The sequence below is a fragment of the Gopherus flavomarginatus genome, chromosome 5, assembly GCF_025201925.1.
Source record: "Gopherus flavomarginatus isolate rGopFla2 chromosome 5, rGopFla2.mat.asm, whole genome shotgun sequence".
NCBI classification, from domain to species: domain Eukaryota; kingdom Metazoa; phylum Chordata; order Testudines; family Testudinidae; genus Gopherus; species Gopherus flavomarginatus.
Window position 1 is genome coordinate 101225254 of NC_066621.1, and position 14644 is coordinate 101239897.

The 14644-nt window shown below is 40.8% G+C and overlaps 1 long non-coding RNA gene across 4 annotated transcripts in view; it reads right to left on the reverse strand.

Annotated features, from left to right (window-relative positions):
• LOC127051930 (uncharacterized) overlaps nucleotides 1-14644 on the reverse strand; it is a 190275-nt gene that overhangs the window by 106097 nt on the left and 69534 nt on the right. Inside the window, exon 3 of one of the 4 annotated variants that reach the window (XR_007774642.1) lies at nucleotides 2198-2949. The exons of the other annotated variants lie outside the window; for them this stretch is intronic. This is a non-coding gene — a long non-coding RNA (uncharacterized LOC127051930). Of the gene's footprint in view, nucleotides 1-2197; nucleotides 2950-14644 lie in introns of those variants that run through there. 4 annotated transcript variants of the gene reach the window in all.

A 14644-nucleotide genomic window follows, 5' to 3' on the forward strand; every position in this document is an offset into this window, starting at 1 on the left:
ATTCTTCCTAGGATTGGGAAAGTCATTTTATGTTAGATAGAGGTAAGACTGACCTAAACCTTACCCCGACCTTCACCTCAGGGCAACTGATAAACATTTAGATACAAAGCCATGAGTCATGCAACTGCAGAGAAGGGTAAATCCAGCTGTTACTGGTGGGCTCTGAACCATATCCTCTCAATCCAGGCTACTACAATGCCAAGTGTCTCAGCTGTCCTATTCTAGGAAAATGTAACACACATTAGCCCACTACAAGGGCTGATTGTATCTATACCTCTTTTTCGCCTTTCCTTATCCCAGCATCCCCTCCTCCCAAGAGAGGAATTTCACCCATACACTTCCCTGTGCCTCCCCTGACTGTCCTGCACTTGTTCATTTAAATTCTTCCCTCAACCTGATCATACCCTCCACGAGGGGAACAGGTAAAGTTAACAAAGCTCTTTTTAACCCTTTCAGGGCTTGTGGGGATTTTAGAAACCCCATCAGGCAGATACTACAGTCAGAACACGTACACATGTATTATTTCTTTGTCATTATAATTTGTATCATGTGACCACACAAAGGCCCCATTCAGAATCAGGACCCTGTTTTGCTACATGCTGGAAAAACACACAGGACGACCTTGTCCCAAAGAGTCTACCACTAACTTTGAAACAAAGCTGCAAGAAGTCAGTGTAACAAGCATAGGAGAGAAGGGGAGGAAGGATGAGCATGATATGATCCTTTGTGGCTCAGTAAAAAATGCTCTAAGGTGCTTTGCACAGCAAGGAGTAAAGAGAAACAATAAAAATCCTTTGTTATTTGATTAAACGTGTTTTCAATGTAACCTGGTTAGCTTGGAAACCAACACTGCTCAGTTAATCATTTCTGGTTAGCATGAGATGACTCCTAAGGCTTTACACTCTACCTAAATTGAGGCCAGGACTGCTGGTCTCATGAGTTTGGACTAACACATTACATTGTGCTTCCTTTCTCCAGAAGTACCATAATAAATAACTAAGGGCTCTCTAGTCACAAGGCTGGTGTAAGAAGGAGAAAATATACAGATTTCATGGAAGTATAATTTTCCTGGGTTTATTGTAAGTTTGAGTGAAAACATACTTTGGCTCCCTGTGTCAATAATTTCAGCCCAAATGACCATTTCCAACTCTGTTGAGAATATAGTTTTAAAAGCAAATAGCTTAAGAGCAAATGTTAAGAAGCAGGTTTCAATCAACATTACAGGGGTCTAGTCACTCCTTCTTGTTTATGTATAATTCAGGAGAAGTTCAATATGTGGACCAAGGAGAGAATAGACCCATATGCGTGGAATGGCCACTGACCTTTAGCAAGAAGCCAAGTATAAGGCAGGTTGAGAGCAATAAGGATGCATTTAAGTATAACTTTGAGGAAACAAAAGGCAAACTCCTAAATGAATGAAGTCACTGTTTCTTACTCCTGCTGGGCTTCTGCATAGACACACAAAAATTGCACACCATTTGCTTTAAACAATACCCCCACTCCATCCCTCATACATTGCTTCAGTGCGTGTTTTTGTTGTTTTTTTGTCTTTTGATTTCCCAAATAAATGGAGATATCTCCAGGGTGTGTTCTCATAGGTTCCACTGAGAACAAATAGAGACAAACAAGAGCATTGAAGGGAAGAATACGCCCTGTGGTTTAATATCAAACGAAGTCAACGTACCGGTAAACCATTATTATGATAAGGGAAGGGAAATTCATGATGAATCCCAAATGCCAGGTGCAATACAGTAAACTGGCATGTTCAGGCATTATTCAGGTTATTCTACCCACCTTGCCTGTGCTGTATTTTGTCATTACTTGATATTTTCTACACTTAATGTCTCCAACTCCCTGAGCTGAGTGTTGGGCTATAAAAGAGGTTTTGTGTTTTCTGTCTGTAAAATTGAACACATGTACTGAAACCATATGGCTAATTTATTCAGTATGTTTTTAGAAGTGCTCTGGTTTTTCCTCCCTCAATGATGGTTAGAGAGGCGTTCTGTCCTACCAGCCTAATCTCTCCACTCCAACCAGTTGTGCAAACATGCCTCTTAGAAATTAAAACCACTGGAATGGAATTGGAAAAGGTTAAAAACACACATCGTTTTCAGTATCTCATCATTTGTCCTTTAATAGTATACATTTTGTAGACGTATTTGTGTATACAGTACAGCCTCATTTACACAGCCCCCACCCACTCATCCACTTTACCAAAATTCCCTTTTAACCAGTGCCCCCCGAATAAATCACATACCTAGTTGATCACCATTTATCTACATGTTTTTGATATGTCTGCAATATTTTCAATTAATGTGGTCAAACTCTGTATATGGTTTGTGTGTATTAATGTGTATATACAGCTTGGCCCAGACCTGCCTTCTGCCTGTTTTTACCCCGCAACATTTCCAGGGGAGGGGACAATTTAGTCTCTGGCATTTACTTCACTTGAAAATATCTTATTAGGCTATAGCAGTTTATAATCTATTCCTTAAAGAAAAGTTCTAAATGTAAAGATCAATCCTTAGAATCATTTAATTTTTCAGCATAATATATATTTTTTGCTTTCCAGCTACATCAAGTAAAATAAAAGGAAGGAAGAAATCTTTTATCATCTGTTCACACATGTAGATCACATTTTTCTCCAGATATGACAATTCAGTGAAACCAGTCAACCCAAAGAGGAGTGGGAAGGAGACAGAACTGGAAACCTGCCCTTTTCCAAGAAAGGGCAAGCTACATATCCTTCAGAGGGATAAGCGCTGGCAGTAATTCCCACATGCGTAAGGCATGCCTGAGAACCCATGGATGTCCATGAAGCACTGTGCCTTCCACAACTCTCATTTGGGAAATGCAGGTCCTCTACCTCCTCAGTGAGCACCAGTGCATTAAAGGTGGTGGAGTCCTACCTTTGTGCTATATAGGCCCTTTCATCAAATGATCTCATAGCTGGAAAATAAAGAAGAGAGATGAGGGACAATTTGAAAGTGAGGGAGCAGGTTCTAAGCAATCTTCAACTGTAAAACTGTGCATTACATTCACAGTGAAAAATAAAGAATTTTTAATGACTGTTCTAACTATTAATATGTAAAATATTGGTTCATGAAATCTAACATAACATAGGGTCAAATTCATTGGTAATTTAAGTGGGTGCATCTCAGTTTAAGTGAATAGAGCTGCACCCGTTTATACCCATGTGGTATCGCAATATGCTATGGCTTTACCCTCCTGCTTTAAGTACTTTACAATATTTTACTAAGGGCTTGATTCTCAAAGGAGCTGAGCACCTATAAGTTCCTATAGTATCAGGGGAGTTATCAGCTGGTATCTATTTACTTAACAGACAAGTTTCGGTGTTTGGACCAAAATGTAACTTTAGTTATACCTGTGCAATCCATGTGATATCAGTGGGATTGCAAGGATTCAGCTGAGGTCAAAACATGGCCCTTACATCATAACTCATAACATAAACATGGCAACAGTCTGAGCTGCAGCCCAGACTTTGGTACAATGAAGTACTAACTAAAAACTGTCATTTATTACACTTAAATTTTCCAAAAATACCCTCTTTAACCAGTTTTCTTCTATTGCTTGCTCACAACCAGTACCTGAAACATTAGGCTAGATTAATCCCTGGTGAAAATCAATTACCTTTAATAATGTTACACACCAGGCATGTATTTGGCGTCTTCTCTACTTTATAGTCATTAATTCATGGATCTGATTTGTGGGAAATATTAGCTTATTAGTTCTGAGTCATCTGAGTTCCTAACAAGTGTGTTTTATCCTACAGAATGTTCCATATGCTGTAATTTGAGGACATAGAAAGTGGATCATAAAGCAAATGGCTTCTCCGCCAGCTGGTAATAAACCAAGCTTGTTTGTAGAATATTTGGGAGTTGGCTCTTGATTGAAATGTAGTGCCCTACTCTCCTCCTTTCCCAGCATTGCTTTGAAGATGTTTATTTAAGTTACAGTTTTTCTTTGAATTCTGTATCAAAGGAGGACTTCAGTATCAAGGTTAAATATAACTTTAAGCAAACATGGTAAGGATTAGGGGCCCGATTCCACAACACTTAAATCAGTAAGACTTTTGACATTGACTTTAATGAGAGTAGGACCATATCCATGACAAACTAGTTTCATTTTAAGATTTAAGATAATGGATTTTAAAAATTAAAACTGAGCACGGCACTGTCTTTAATTTTATTATTATTCTTTAATGTGAATCTAGTTCTCCCAAAAGATGTCTAATTAACAGCCCTGAAGACTCAAGTTGCCTGTGTATCTATAGAAAAAGCAGAGAGGCAGCTCAAATTTCCCTAGTGCCCTGCCAATGTGACTTAAGCCCAAGCCACAGTAAGAGATTAGTTCAGTTTCCAGATCAGTCCTGGAACTCTCCACTGAGTCTGCCAACAAAGATGCCAATTGATTCTAATTCTGATAGTCCTTTCGTGATGTGGTCACTTGCCCTCAGGGAACAGGACTGAGACCAACTGGTGATAACAGATTTTGGTCATTACTCTGATAGACTACATTTCAACTGGCAACTTAGATGTGAGCGGCTCCAATACACACACACACACACACACACACACACACACACACACACACACACTCTTTCTCTCTGTCTCTCCTGAAAATTAATTCTTTGTAATACAAAACTTCACAGGAGTTTAGAGATTCATCTTCATCAAATGATAAAGATCAAAGGGTGAATCCTGCTCCTACTTAAGTTAATGGGATCTTGTTATTGACTTAAATTGTAGCTGGAATGGCCCAAAAGTGTAATTTTTCCCTGAATAAAATTTGATATGAACAAGGAAGGAGCCCTTAAAGCACTTATGGAAAATCTGATAGAATTTAATACAAAATAATAGCATTTATATCAACTTATATACACCTCTACCTCGATACAATGCTGTCCTCGGGAGCCAGAAAAATCTTACCGCATTATAGGTGAAACCGCGTTATATTGAACCTGCTTTGATCCACCGGAGTGAGCAGCCCTGCCCCCCCCAAGCACTGCTTTACCATGTTATATCCAAATACGTGTTATATCAGATCACGTTATATTGAGGCAGAGGTGTAACAAAACACACTTAGTTCTCTTAGCAGCCTGAAATTCTCTGAACTTTCCTGCAATGCAGGAAGGGTCCTAAACTAGAAAAGTTTCATAATGAAACTACTGCAACTAGCATGAGACATATTGCAATAATTGGTTTTCATTAGAAGTTGAAATTTGAAGCAAACCAAATCTACGGGTTAAATTTGCTGATAGTAGCCAGTTACATGAAGCCCTATTGTTCTACAGATCTACCAATTCATCCAAAGAAAAGGAATTGTCATTATAGACCAAAATCATGGAGCTGTGTATAGATTTTTGACACACAATTGTGTGATTTTCTGTCAGCCAATAGCATTAGGAAAAGATGTCCCAAAAATATTGAGGATCTGAGCCAAAAATACTCTTGAGTCCTATGCACAAATGCACATGCACAGTCACTATCAAATGCTTGTTTTCATCCTGTTGTGACACGAAGATTCTGTGGCTAAATTAAACGGAAATAGTGGAAGTGTTTATAAAAAGTAGAAAAATAAGAAATGAAGACGACAAAGTTCACTTGCATTTCTGTCTCCTGATCTGCATGGTAAATTGCAGGTATTCCAGATTTTATTTTTATTTTCCCATTTAATGCAGAGTGCCAACTTGTCTACTAAATATGCCTGCTACTAAACTAGGTGCTCTGAATAAAGCAGTAGATATTGTTGCTTCATGGCTTTTTATTTCTGTGATTGGGTGGGTGTGCACATGGAGTCTACATTCTCTACTTACCTGTGGTATAGGTACAGCATAGGTAGGAGTGGTGGATGCTTCCACACGCTACCCTGCAAGGAGTACCTCAGGTGCTGAGATGTTAATTAATCTCTATAGCTCATTTCACTGAAACTGACAGAGTTGCCCATTAACTCCTATTCTGGTACTGCCTTTTGAGATGTGGACACCTGTCCATTTGGAACTGACTGGTCTGAGACCATTATACCTACTACCTTTAGAGCCATTAATATTATTAACCAGTAAGTATTAAAGGAAAAGTTAAGCAGACTGCATTTAAATCCTCATTCTCCCCCTACAAGGGAATAGCCTATATATCCACTAGATATTTAAACATTCTCATTACCGGAAATTCTGAATTCAGAGTTTCAACTCCCAGATTCTCCTCTGAATGAATCAGTTGTGCGAAGTGGCTTTGCTACTCACTTGTACCATGGAGGGTAAGGAATTCCACCTGCAAAAATTGCAGATCCCAAGACATGTGGGTCTGCTGGAATCAAGGGAGTTCTGTTTGGGGAAGGATTGTTCACAGGGAGTGCTTGTTATTATATGATGCAGTCCCATTGATTTCAGCGAGACTGCTCCCAGAAAAAAGGGCTTTAGGAGAAGGCTCCATGTTTTATATTTTTTATAAAGTGACTTATGGGATTTATATCATTTATAACTAGTTGCCCATGTTTTCGTAAGTCAATATAAAACCTGGAAAAATTAACACACGGTGTACTATACATTTAAAAAAAAAAACTTTAAAATTAGAATTTGAATGGACCAAAGTAAGTGCATGAAATCCATCTTCCACAGACTTTTCCTTGGTAAGAAATCATGTTTGTAATGTCTTAAATATATTAGTTTTATTAGCTGTATCAGGAGTTTCACTGAAGCAGTACAGACCAGTACATCTTAACGTTTATAAAAGAAAATAGTGTGCACAGGCTGCATTCAAAGAAAACAGCCAATTAATTAGACAGTTTAAACTAGGGCTGTAGAGTTCAGCAACTCTCCTGGCTGAAGCAAAAATCTAAAGTACAGAGGCGAACACATAAAACATGTCAACACTAATGTGTGATACACAAAGACCAAACACTGTGCAGAGACGTGCTGGAGTTTAACTGAATCATTTGTTAAGTATCAGAGGGGCAGCCGTGTTAGTCTGGATCTGTAAAAGCAGCAAAGAGTCCTATGGCACCTTATAGACTAACAGACATTTTGGAGCATGAACTTTTGTGAGTGAATACCCACTTCGTCAGATGCATGTAATGGAAATCTCCAGGGGCAGGTATATTATATATTTATATATATATATATGTATTATATGCAAGCAAGAAGCAGGCTAGAGATAACAAGGTTAGTTCAATCAGGGAGGATGAGGTCCTCTTCTGGCAGCTGAGGTGTGAAAACCAAGGGAGGAGAAACTGGTTTTGTAGTTGGCAAGCCATTCCCAGTCTTTGTTTAAGCCTGAGCTGATGGTGTCAAATTTGCAGATGAACTGAAGCTCAGCAGTTTCTCTTTGAAGTCTGGTCCTGAAGTTTTTTTGCTGCAGGATGGCCACCTTAAGATCTGCTACGGTGTGGCCAGGGAAGTTGAAGTGTTCTCCTACAGGTTTTTGTATATTGCCACTCCTAATATCTGATTTGTGTCCATTTATCCTTTTCCATAGAGACTGTCCAGTTTGGCAGATGTACATAGCAGAGGGGCATCGCTGGCATATGATGGCGTATATTACATTGGTGGACGTGCAGGTGAATGAACCGGTGATGGTGTGGCTGATCTGGTTAGGTCCTGTGATGGTGTCGCTGGTGTAGATATGTGGGCAGAGTTGGCATCGAGGTTTGTTGCATGGATTGGTTCCTGAGCTAGAGTTACTATGGTGCGGTGTGTAGTTACTGGTGAGAATATGCTTAAGGTTGTCAGGCTGTCTGTGGGCGAGGACTGGCCTGCCACCCAAAGCCTGTGAAAGTGCGGGATCATTGTCCAGGATAGGTTGTAGATCCCTGATGATGCGTTGGAGGGGTTTTAGCTGGGGACTGTATGTGATGGCCAGTGGAGTCCTGTTGGTTTCTTTCTTGGTTTTGTCTTGCAGTAGGAAGCTTCTGGCTACACGTCTGGCTCTGTTGATCTGTTTCCTAATTTCCTTGTGCGGGTATTGTAGTTTTGATAATGCTTGGTGGAGATTTTGTAGGTGTTGTTCTGTGTCTGAGGGGTTAGAGCAGATGCAGTTGTACCTCAGTGCTTGGCTGTAAACAATGGATCGTGTGGTGTGCCCAGGATGGAAGCTGGAGGCATGAAGGTAGGCATAGCGGTCAGTAGGTTTTTGGTATAGGGTGGTGTTAATGTGACCATCACTTATTTGCACCATGGTGTCTAGGAAGTGGACCTCCCGTGTAGATTGGTCCAAGCTGGGGTTGATGGTGGGGTGGAAGCTGTTGAAGTCGTGGTGGAATTTTTCCAGAGTCTCGTTCCCATGGGTCTAGATGATGAAGATATCAATGTAGCGTAGGTAGAGAAGGGGGTGACTGGACGAGAGCTGAGGAAGCGTTGTTCCAGGTTGGCCATAAAAATGTTGGCATATTGTGGGGCCATGTGGGTACCCATAGCAGTGCCACTGATCTGGAGGTATATACTGTCATCAAATTTGAAATAGTGTGTGTGAGGATAAAGGCACAGAGCTCAGCAACCAATTGTGCTGTGGCATCATCAGGGATACTGTTCTTGACAGCTTGTATTCCATCTGTGTGTACGATGTTTGTGTAGAGAGCCTCTACATCCATGGTGGCTAGGATGGTGTTTTCTGGAAGCTCATCAATGCATTGTAGTTTCCTCAGGAAATCAGTGGTGTCATGGAGATAGCTGGAGTGCTGGTGGCATAGGGTCGAGTAGAGAGTCCACATATCCAGACAGTCCTTCAGTGAGAGTGCCAATGCCTGAGATGATGGCGCATCCAGGATTTCCAGGTTTGTGGATCTTGGGTAGTAGATAGAATAACCCTGGTCAGGGCTCTAAGGGTATGTTGATTTGTTCCTGAGTTAGAGTAGGGAGTGTCCTGAGTAGATGGTGCACATTTTCTTAGTATATTCCTCAGTGGGATCTGAGGGAAGTGGCCTGTAGAATTTGGTATTGGAGAGTTGTCTGGCGGCCTCCTTTTGGTAGTCAGATCTGTTCATGACGACAACAGCACCTCCTTTATCAGCCTCTTTGATTATAATGTCAGGGTGGTTTCTGAAGCTGTGGATGGCATTGCGTTCTGCATGACTTAGGTTATGAGGCAAGTGATGTTGTTTTTCCACAATTTCTGCCTGTGCACGTCGGCGGAAGCATTCTATGTACAGGTACAGACTGTCATTTCGACCCTCAGGAGGAGTCCATGTGGAGTTCTTCTTGTGCTGTTGGTGAGAGGGTAACTGTGTATCAGTGGGCTGTTCAGTGTTATCCTGAAAGTATTCTTTGAGTCGGAGACGGCGAAAGTAGGCTTCCAGATCACCGCAGAACTGTATCATGTTGGTGGGGGTGGCAGGGCAGAAAGAGTCCTCGAGATAGGATAGACTTTTCTTCTGGGCTGAGCATGTGGTTGGATAGATTGACAATATTGCTGGGTGGGTTAGGGGTACCACGGTTGTGGCCCCATGTGGCAGGTAGGAGTTTAGACAGCTTACAGTCCTTTTTCCTTTGTAAAGAGGTGAAGTGAGTAATGTAGATCTCCTGTCGTATTTTAGTGAAGTCCGTTTGTATGGAAGTTTGGTTATTTATGAGAGTCTCCAGGTTGGAGAGCTCTTTTTTGATGTTTTCCTGTTTGCTGTATAGGATGCTGATCAGGAGATTCCTCAGTTTCTTTGATAGAGTATGGCATAATCTCTCACTGTGGTCTGTGTAGTATGTAGATAGCAGTGGATTTTTTACCTTCAGTCCATTTGGTATGATGTCCATCCATTTGCATTTGGAAAGGAAGATATCTGTCTGTAGTTGTGCAAGTTTCTTCATGAGGTTGATTGATTTCCACTCCATACGGCTAAATGCAGTGCCTTGCATGGTGTCAAGTATCAGAGGGGTAGCCGTGTTAGTCTGGAATTATTTGTTGCCTGTGAATATCTACATTTCTATAGTGGGCCTGCAACTTCAAAAAAATTAAATTTAACTTAATCTTAAACTGATATCTTGAAATATAGAGGGACTAATGATGCTTCCATAATTAAGGTCCAGTTTTGCTTTTAAAACAGGAGTTCATTCTCTGTTATATATCAGTAATATATAGTGTATCCTCCCTTGACTTACAGCACTGATTCTTTGAGTACATGTTTGATTTTTGTAAGAATTTACCAGAAAATGTGCTAATTAGTTTAGAAGTGAAACTGAAATTACAATGGACATATTAAAAAAAAGTGTGTGTGTCTTATCCTTTTTTGCATCTTTCTACCAGTTTATTAGTTACTCTTCATACTTTCCATATAGTTAAAACTCATTGAAAACTAGTGTATATGCAACATTTGAAGAAATGTGGAAAAGGGACCCTGACGGCTCCAGTCAGCACCGCTGAAGGGGCCATTAAAAGTCCAGTCAGCAGCACAGCAGTGCTAAGGCAGGTTTCCTGCCTGTCATTGCTCTGCACAGCTCCCAGAAGCAGCAGCATGGCCTCCTCCAGCTCCTACACATAGGGGCAGCCAAGGGGCTCCACATACAGCCCCTACCCCAAGTGCCATATCTGCAGTTCCCACGGCTGGGAACTGAGGCCAATGGGAGCTGCAGGGGCAGCACCTGCAGACAGGGCAGCATACAGAGCCACCTAGCCATGCTTCTGTACAGAAGCCAGAGGGGGGACGTGACGCTACTTCTGGGAGCTGCTTGAGGTAAGCGCTACCCAGATCCTGCTCCCCCTGATGCCCTCCCATGCCCCAACAACCTGAGACTGAAGCTATGCTGCCTTCTATGTCACAATGCAGGTTACTTTCTGTTTAACAATATTCTTCATTTAATATTTTCACTGCTTAATATATTTAATTGCGGATGGATGGTTCAGAATCATTTTTAATTATATCTCTAGCCCTCATAGTTATGAAGAAAACAATGAAAATACTGATGCAATGCAAAGAGACCAGCTCCACCCCTCCACCACACCATGCAATCCCACAATCCAGTGTCACCCCAAACTAACCCCTTTCTTACCTAACCCCCATTTTTCTGCTCTTCCTCTCCCTTATCATGTTTCCACTAATTTCCTCTGTCTCCACACACCATCTCAACTCCAACCAATAATATCCCTGCTTTCCACATACAAATCATTGCCTCATGGGACTACTCAGATTCATAAAGTTGTCTGCATGTGTGTCTGCAAGACTGGAGTCTAAACCAAATTACTTCCTAAAAGAATCTGAAAAACACTAGAATCAAGGAGGGGAAAAATTCCTGAAGGGCCCATTTAAAAACCAATTAACAGATTTATTTGAATATACTCAGAAAATTCATTTACTAATCACAAAGCAATGGTATAAATAGGAGAAATCTAATCGAGAAATTTAGGCTATGTCTACACTGTCCTGCACTTCGAATTATGGGGGTGTGAATAGCATCTTGCTGCACTTTAATTCCCCTGTGTGAACGCTGCAGGCACAGACAAAAAGGCTCCTAGTTAACATTAACATAATCCTGTTTGAAAAGGACTATGGGGCAGTCTGAACTGCAGGGCAAGGTAGAGAAGCCCTCAGTCCCTGCTTAAAGAGAACCTTAATGCAACTTAACTACGGAACTTCTATGATGCCTCTATAATGAAGGGAGAATTATTCTAAGATATTTTTACCTATGGCAATTGTACTGTAGTCCTCTTACAAAATGACATTAAAATGGACATATGAGGGTGTCATAAACAGATAGCTACGGGTTAATGTCTCTTTCACCTGTAAAGGGTTAACAAACAGTGACCTGAAAACACCTGACCAGAGGACCAATCAGGAGACAAGATACTTTCAAATCTCGTGGAGGGAAGCCTTTGCTTTGTGGGTTTGGCTTTGTTCTCTCTGAGTCCTGGATGGGGCTAGAGGTGTAACCAGGTTTCTGTCAATCTCCCTGCTACAGTCTCTTATCTGTTCAGAATTGTAAGTAGAAAAGGCGGTCATAGCTTTTTAATTTGTTTTCTTTGTCATTTGCATATGTGTATCTGCTGGAAGTAGCTTAAATTGTGTTTCTGCTGGAGAAAGTTTCTATTGTTTATAAGTTGAAAGACCCTGTAACTGTTTACCATCTAAAGTGCAGAGATAAACCTTTTACTTTTTTCTTTCTTTCTTTCTTTTTTTTTATTAAAAGCTTTACTTTAAGACCTGTTTAATTTTCTTTTCCCCTTGTTGAGGCTCGAGGGAATTGAGTCTGTACTTAACTGGGAAGGTTTTGGGGGGACCAGAGGGTATCAGGCCCCTAAAAATTCCTGATTGGTGGCAGCCTATCAAATCTAAGCTGGTAATTAAGCTTAGGGGAATTCATGCTAATACCCATATTTTGGACGCTAAGGTCCAGACTTGGGAATTATATTATGACAGAGGGACACTAGGGCCTCATACATCAGCAGCAACCCCACACGCCAGTATGACGGCACAGCATAGAGTAGTACCTGAAAGGTAAGCTGGAACTAAGCAAGTCCTGCAGAATGATCAGAAAGGCAACTCAAAGTGCTTTTCATACCTAACATTACATGATAGGTCTTCAGACAGAACAGCACTGGATTAATCAGAAGAATAGGAACATACCTGTGTGGTATGTCTGCCACTTACTATTTTTCTAGATTTGTTGAAATTCTATTTCTTAGTGGATGTACAGTAAGCAAATCATAGAAAAGTTCAAGTATCAATTTAGCATTCCAGAAAAAAAAAATCTGTGACAATGAGTCATTGTTGGCCACTTCTAAATTCCAAGCTTTCCAGTTATAGAATGACTTCAAGCATATTACTTCCAGGCCCCACACCCCTACACATACGGGAATGGATTGGTAAAGAGAGCATTACAGATTGCAAAGAGAATTCTACAACAACAAGACCCAACATTAGCTCTCTTGATCTAGACAGCAGCCTCCATGTCAGCCACTGGTATAAGCCCAGATGAGCTGCGTATGTATCAGTAGATCAGAATAATGCTGATAAAATTAACTGTTCATTCTAAGTTGCTCTGAATAAAGGATGTGAGATTGAGAGAGGCCAGTCTAAGACATCTCAGCTAGTTGTCTTTAACCATTGCTATGTAAAGCTTATTCAAACAAACCCAATGATTCAGTCCTGATAAAATGGCATGAAAAATAAAATTGGAGAATTGCAGCAGTTCCCACTGGATTTAGGTGCATTATGAGCTCTTTCATGGATCAGACTGATCAAGATACCCAGTACAGAAGAAATAAGCAGCATCTTCAGGTTGTTTCAAACCCACTTGAATTGTCATGTGATCCTAGTATCAATCAATCTCATACCACAGTCTTGTGAAAGGAGACAGTCTATTGGATAAGAGTCTTAAATCTATTGAACAGGTCATTACACGTTAAGCTATAGACAAATAGTCAAAACACTTCTACAGACCAGATGATAAGCAGATCTGAGTAAGTGGTGAAGCAGATGGCTCAGCTGGCTCTATAATTTACTGTTAAATATTAATTCTTGCCTAAGAGCGTTTTTACAGAATAGAGATGGTTCATAGAAACAAAGAAATGTAGCACTGGAAGGAACCTCAAGAGGTCACCTACTCCAGTCCCCTCCACTCATGGCAGGACTAAGTATTATCTAGACCATCCCTGACACTTATTTGTCTAACCTGCTCTTAAAAATCTCCAATGATGGAGTTTCCACAACCTCTATGGGCAATTTATTCTAGTGCTTAGCCACTCTGACAGTTAGGAAGTTTTTCCTAATGTTCAACCTAAACCGCCCTTGCTGCAATTTAAGCCCATTGCTTCTTGTCCTATCCTCAGAAGTTAAGAACAACAATTTTTCTCCCTCTTCCTTGTAACAACCTTTCATATACTTGAAAACTGGAATCATATCCCCTCTCAGTCTTCTGTTTTCCAGACTAAAGAAACCCAATATTTCAATCTTCCCTCATAGATCATGTTTACTAGACCTTTAATCATTTTTGTTGCTCTTCTCTGGACTTTCTCCAATTTGTCTACATCTTTCCTGAAATGTGGCACCTAGAACTGGACACAACACTCCAGTTGAGGCCTAATCTATGCAGAGTAGAGCAGAAGAATTACTTCTTGTGTCTTGCTTCCAACACTCCTGCTAATCCAAACATCATTCTGGGATGTGTTTCTTGCAACAGTGTTATACTGTTGACTCATACTTAGCCTGTGGTCCACTATGACCCCCCAGATCCCTTTCTGCAGTACTCTTTCCTAGGCAGTCATTTCCCATTTTGTTTCTCATCTTTTTCTCTGGCCTCTGACTTGTACACAGGCCATGCACAAACTGGTCCTTATTTTTAGTGGTCAGTGAAGGTGTTATTGTTTCATGGCCTTCCCATGTTCCAGAATCCTTTAAGGATATATGGAGATATACTTATCTCATAGAACTGGAAGGGACCTTGAAAGGTCATCAAGTCCAGTCCTCTGCGTTCACTAGCAGTACCAAGTACTGATTTTTGCCCCAGATCCCTAAATGGCCCCCTCAAGGATTGAGCTCACAACCCTAGGTTTAGCAGGCCAATGTTGAAACCACTGAGCTATCCCTCCCGCCTCCACTATAAATGTACCCTCTTAAAAACATCTCTCTAATACTCAGAAAGCCTTAACACTATTTCCAAAACAAGGATTGCAGCCATCTTAAAAGCTACATGTTTAGGAGAGATGAT